This window comes from Penaeus japonicus, unplaced genomic scaffold, assembly GCF_977035675.1.
Source record: "Penaeus japonicus unplaced genomic scaffold, GWHDUDI00000001_assembly GWHDUDI00000010, whole genome shotgun sequence".
Lineage (NCBI taxonomy): Eukaryota > Metazoa > Arthropoda > Malacostraca > Decapoda > Penaeidae > Penaeus > Penaeus japonicus.
Genome location: NW_028234412.1, coordinates 7,094 through 14,396, shown reverse-complemented (window position 1 = coordinate 14,396; position 7,303 = coordinate 7,094).

Sequence of the window (7,303 nt, the reverse complement as noted above, 5' to 3'; positions counted from 1 at the left end):
CCAGGCCAAGATTGTATTTAGGGTCACGACCAAAAAAGTTTGGGAACCACTGTCTTAGAGGAAGACTATGCAAAGTGATTCAAATATACGAATAGAAGCTTTTACGGGCGGTTTCATCAGACAATAAAAGCTCTTATGATCATTATCGCTATTTCTATTTCCAACATTAATATTTACATCATTGTTATTGTTATTATCATTACTGATATGATCATTACCATCAACATTATCATTATCCTTTATCGTACTTTTTGGTGTTCTTCACTTCCTTTATTTGATAGATAGATAGATATTGTGGATATAATAAAATAGAATGAAAGAGAATAAGTAAATTACAAATTCATCAAAGAAAATAGAAAGAAGAATACAAAGAAATAAGAATGAATCAGTTAACAATGGACAATCAGTATAAAAAAAAAAAGCTATGGAAAAAAATGGCGCAAAAACTCAGTTCTCTTTCTCATTTACATTTTTTTTTCCAAAGTACGACTCAAATATAAAAGGTTTTTAGAGTCTTCGTCTCGGCTAATACGACTTCTTAATTTTGGTGATTTGTCCGTACGTCAAAGAACATATCTTGCAATGACATTGTGATTTGCAAATTCATGGCCAGATTCTACTTTTTGTTATGCAGTTATAGTGGTTATTTTAGGTAAAGATATCATGCATTCACTTCGCATGTATGATGATGTTAGTGATGCCTTTTTTTTTTTTTTTTTTTTTTTTTTTTTTGTGGTTTCTATCTTTCCTTCGAGTACATGTTTATCTATGTCATGTGATTTTTATGCCATGAGCAACAGCTAAAATACAGTGAACTAAACTTTGCATATATTGCCTTTCTCTGATTTTATAAGCCTCTTTTATAAAATATTTGGTTGGGATGGCTGTTTTATTTTTCTCTCTCCTTTCTTATTTTGTCTATATGTATGAATATATTTATGGTTACTATTTTTTGTTTTTGAGTGTAAATAGATGTACAAATGTATGTATGTATGTATGTATGTATGTATGTATGTACTTATTTGTGTGCGTGTCCATTTCCAAACTTAGAGTACCATCGTTTATAGAGGACTATTCGAAGAGTCGTCTAGACAAGTTTCTAAATCCATATGGATCGTGCAACTCTTCCAAGACCCTATCTGGAAGGCGTGTCACGTGCGGCCAAAACCTTACCTCCAGTAAGTTTATTCTTGGCGAAGTATACTGACAACTTTTTTTAACTCAGTGTAAAGGTACATAAGGTCTTTCGTTTTAAATTTGCCGTTCATTTTTGCGGCACTGTGTATTCCCGTGGCTTCGCTGGAAAACTTATTCCAAAAGAGAACGTTTGATGACAGAATGAAATTAGTCTTTAAAATCAGATTCCGCAACACTAAAAGTTATGAAGATTTATATCTTCTCTTAAAGACTCTGGAGCAATTCCTTGATGGTGCGTTTAGTGATCATGCAAAGAGCTATGAAAATCTAGAAACAGTAGTTTCTCTGGTGAATAAAGTTGTATTTTCAAGTTTATTAATGCGTATCTTTGTTCGTGACCCATGTCTGGTTTCTTACTATGTAATAAATAGCAAAACAACAATAACAGGAAAAAGTGATACACTTTTTTTTATACAGGAATCACATTTTGTTACATTTTTATTACCTCTCAATATCTTTCAAAAAAAATGATATATAATATATATATATGTGTGTGTGTGTGGGTTTGTGTTGTGTTGTGTGTGTGTGTTGTGTGTATGAATAACCAATGCTTCAACAGGGGTCAACAATACTTGAAATATATATCAGCTTGGATATATAAAAAATTTCATAACTACAGCAATCATACTTTATCATAACAGGATATCTCTTAATATCTAATTACTTGGGGTGTTTGTCATCACGAAACAACCTGGTTTTATATTGACAAATAGGTATAAGTTGAATAAATAATATATCGTGCATCTATTTATGCTCTATGTCGTATATATCAACATAATGAGTCTGATAAGAGGCCCATAAAAATCATGGACCGTAAATGTTCCTTTCTCGCTGATTTGTATTTTTTTATCAACGGTTTTTTTAACTGTCAGGTGATAAATATGCATATTAAAAAGAGAGAGAGATATCGGGATTTGAAATAGAAAGTTCCTATATCACTCTCCCTAGATATTAATTAATTTTAATAATGATTATACATAAATGAATAATGAACTGAATACTGATCAATGATTGGGTTAAACGATTAATGGTGTAAATGATAATTATGATAAAATAATCATAGAAATGAGTTACAATAGCGGATGATAATGATTAATGATGTTTAATGATAATGATTATGATATTAATGATAAATTATCATAACGATTATGAATTATGATATCAATGAGAAATGTTTTACATAACGAATAATGATAGCAATATTATATTAATAATAATAATAAAGAATAATAATAATAATAATAATAATAATAATCATATAGTGGATAATGATGGAGATGCAAAGATATCCTAAAAAATAATAGTTTTGTAATATCAAATAAGATTCATCATAATTTTGATGTGAATGGAGAAAAATATTGCAAGTAGTAATGGTGGACAATAGAATATAGTAGTAGTTAAAAATGATGATATAATAAGAATAATGATAATAACAGTTAGTGATAATGATAATGTTAATGATAAACATTATTGAATGATGATAATAATGATGTTGTAACTGTACTGCTTAATAATTGATAAAGGTTAACCTACAATAATTAATTAAAATTGATAATTTAATAATAAACGACAAACGATAACAACAATAATTGACAAGAATAATAAAAACAATAATAATGTATAATAATAACAACAACAAATAAAAATCAACCATAACGATAATACAGAAAAATAATAATACATGAAAACCTATCATAACCAATAATAATGATTAGTGGTTTTTCTAGAAGGCTAAAACGAAGCCGCATTTAATAATAATTAAATCATAATAAAAGGAATATATAAAACATGGTCTATATTTTTCCGCGCATCAAATGTCAAGGGAATTAGATGTCTATTTGGATCATTCTAGATTTTAAGAGAAAAGGGAGCAGGGAGGGAAGAGAAGAAAGGGCGATAGAAGAGAGAGAGGTGGGGGGGGGGGGGGGGGTGGGGGGGGGGGGAGGGAGGAGATAGAGAGAGGGGGAGGGGGTGGAGGGGGAGGGGGTGGGGGAAGGGGTGGAGATAAGAGAGGGGGGCGGAGGGGCGGAGGGGGAGGAGGGGGGAGGGGGAGAGGGAGGGGGAGGGTGAGGGGGGCGAGGGGGAGGTTAGAGGAGAGGGAGGGGGCTGGGGGGGGCGGGGGGAGGGGGAGGGGGAAGGGGGAGGGGGGGTGCGGTGGAGGGGGGAGGGGGAGGGGAGAGGGGAGGGGGAGGGTTTGGGGGAGTGGGTTAGGAGTGTGAGACGAAAGGGGAGAAGGTGATGGGAGAGAGAGAGGGGACAGGAGAGATGAGGGATGAGAGAGAGAGAAGAGGGAAAAAGACGTGGAGAGAAAGAGAGTTATTATATGATATTATTATAAGAGAGAGGGAAAGGGAGATGAAGAAAAGAGAGGGAACCACAACAACAAAAAACATAAACGAAGGATAAACAAAGAATCACTCCCAGCCCCCCCCCCCCCCCCGTCAAAAAAAGCGAAAAAAACCTCAAAAGCGACATACACAAAAGAGTTAAAGAGAGAGAAGAGAGAGAGTAGTGAGGCAAGTAGAGAAGAGATAGAGAGAGGAGGAGAGAGAGGAAGAGACGGAGAAGGGAAGAGAGAGAGAGAGAGAGAGAGAGAGAGAAAAGAAAGCAAATAACAAAACACACAAAAAAGTCCAAAAAAAAAAAAAAAAAAAAAAAAAAAATGTAAATTAAAAGCAATCTCAGAGATGATTTAGCTCCCGAGTCAGAATACTGCGCGCTCGCTCTCTGCCTGCTGTGTTGGCAATAATTACATCGCATTGAATCACTCACATCGCCTCGTTGTCTAGTTCCGTCAATTCTTAGTGAGAACTGAGACTAGAGATTGCTGCTTGTGTTTATGCATCATTTTTATTTCAGGCCGTGCGTGACGAATAATTCAATTATCCGTTTGGCAGACAGAGACAACAACCGCGGGAGAGAGTAGATATGGTCCTGGGTGTCCTGGCGCTTGAAGAATTTTTGTTTTCGATGTTGTGTGACGCCTGGTGAGTGTGTTTTTGTGTCTTTGTGTGCTTCGTGTGTGCGTTTGTGATATTTTTTTTTTTTCTGTGTGTAGTGTGTTTTATATTCAAGTACTATTGTCTTTAAAAGGATTTACGTACGTACACGCACACACGGAAGCACAAATACAAATATGAATACAAATACAAACACACACACACACACGCAAACACACCCAGTCACAAGCACACAAACACACACAAACAAAAACACACAAACACACCCACACACAAACAAAACACACAAACACACACACACACAACCCCCCCCCCCCCCGCACACACACACAAACAAAACACACAAACACAAACACACACACACACAACCCCCCCCCCACACACAAACCCCACAAACACCAGAAACAAGCACTAACAGACATAAAAAAAAGAAAGAAAGAAAAAAAAAAAAACACTGAAGCGACCGTCCCAAACGTCAGAAATGGTCAGCCTCTCACCCTGCGACTGTCAATACGTCCAGCATCACGGACATCGATAACCTCCCTGCTTGTCCAGCCCGAAGCGAAGGCAAAGACGCTACGACAACTCCCGCTGCCTGTGTGGTCTCTTCTTCTTCTTCTTCTAAATCTTCTGGTTCTTCTTCTTCTATTTTGTCTTCTTCTTCTTCCTCTTCTTCTTCCTCCTCTTCTTATTCTTATTCTTTTTCTCCTTCCTCTTCTTCTTCTTCTAAATCTTCTTCCTCTTCTTATTCTTCTTCCTCCTCCTCTTCTTCTTCATCTTCTAAATCTTCTTCCTCTTCCTCTTCTTCTTCTTCTTCTTCTAAATCTTCTTCCTCTTCTTATTCTTCCTCCTCCTCTTCTTCTTCTTCTTCTTCTTCTAAATCTTCTTCCTCTTCTTATTCTTCCTCCTCCTCTTCTTCTTCTTCTTCTTCTAAATCTTCTTCCTCTTCTTATTCTTCCTCCTCCTCTTCTTATTCCTCTAAATCTTCTTCCTCTTCTTATTCTTCCTCCTCCTCTTCTTCTTCTAAATATTCTTCCTCTTCTTATTCTTCCTCCTCCTCCTCTTCTTCTTCTTTTCCTCCTCCTTCTCCTCCTCCTCCTCCTCCTCCTCCTCCTCCTCCTCCTCCTCCTCCTCCTCCTCCTCCTCCTCCTCCTCCTCTTCCTCCTCTTCTTCTTTTTCTTTGCTATCTTTCTGTTTTTTTTTTCCTTCCGTGATCTTTATTATTTTCCCTGATGTCATCCCGTTTCCGGAGATAGATGTCTAGTATAATGTACCAAGATGTAAAGTTTGTTCTTCAGGGGTGACTGTTCTGAAATGAAGTTTGGAATTAAGAAATCCATGGAAGAAGAGAGATGAATAGGGTCCTTGATATTGGTAGTTGAAGTTTTATTGTCTGCAATCGGAAGATAATCGTTTCGAGTATTGTTGGAATCGTTTAAATCATTGGAATTATATTCTTCTAAATGTATTTATAAAGCAGATTACACAAAACTGCTGTTGTAATTATGTTGTGATCGGAAGGAATTGGGACGAGAGACATAGAACAATTATTGTGTGGAAATGAAAGGTATTTCTCACTTCACTGCTTCTCCAACTAGCAATATTTAACTGTTGCTTATGAAGGACCTGTGACTTCTAAACCAATTACCACTGCCTCCAGTTTCAACACCTTTATACTATCACATATATTTTATCGTTCTAACTAATATCGCGCCGTGCTACCATATACAACCACCCCAAAAAACAATCCACATCAAACAATTTCCCTTTGATATCGAATATTCATCCCCCCATTTGACATAAAAAACAATAACAAATAACACACATACATTATTAACACAACGCTTGTTAATCAAAAGTACATTACTCTGACGTTATAGATCTATAAGAGGAAGGTCATAGTACAATTCATCAGACTATAATACATTACTGTCATAAATCCTCATCCACATTTACAGTGATATCAATAACGCATCAGTTTTTTCAGATCACATGTTCTTTAATTCCTCTCGTCAATGTTCATTTGTTGCCATATGTTAGAGTGCGTTCAATCCAATGATGCTGATTTAGCTACTGTATCTATATCTATCTGTATCCTGTATCTACTGTATCAACATCAAATTGCAAAAACTCGAAAAAAATACATAAATCAAGCATGGTCATTGATAAAATACGACCACGAGGACAAGCAGTTGCAACCCACCTACGCCGTGAAAGAGGCAGACCATTTGCAGGCACAATGCCGCAGTTCGAAGAAAAATCATTTGTACTCCGGCGGGATAATTGCTAGAGTCAACAGCATGTTAAAGGCACGACTAAAATTCAAAATGGAACAACACCGTAATTGAAAGTTAAGGATATCGCTTTCCCGCGGAGAGGTGTTTTATTAGATATAACTTTTGTTATGGTTTCGGTATGAAAACACTACTGCCGGTTTCTCGTTATGGAGAAAAATGGTCTGTTCCTATTTTTTTGTATCTTTTTTTTTGTTTTTATTAATACTTGTAGATATGAAGCTGGGCAAGTTACATTAACACAGAATGGGACATGTGTACAATATTAATGTGTGTATTGTAAAGTAAAATACCACAGACCCGTGACACACGTACACACACACGAACACACACATATATTCCATACATACACTAATAATATATAATATATATATATATATATATATAATATATAATATATATAATATATATATATATATATATATATATATATATATATACATACACACATCGACTTTCCTTGTGCCTCACTGTCTCCAGTGTCTTTTTCTCTCATTTTATTCTTTTCTCTCTTACGCTCTATCTCCCCCAGTCTTTCTCCCATTCTCTCCCTCTTCCTCCCAATAACAGCCACTCGCATCCGCCTCCTAAACAATATAGCACGCTGCAGCCATTCAAACCATAACCTCCTCTTCTCTCCTCTCTCTCTCTCTTTCTCTTTTCTCTCCTCTCTCTCTCTCCTCTCTCTCTTCTCATCTCTCTCATCTCTCTCTTCTTCTCCTCTCTCTCTCTCCCTCTCTCTCTCTCTCCCTCCTCTCTCTCTCTCTTTCTCTTTCTCTTTCTCGCCTCTCTCTCCTCTTTCTCTCCTCCTCTCTCTCTATCCTCTCCCTCTCTCTCTCTCTCTCTCTCTCT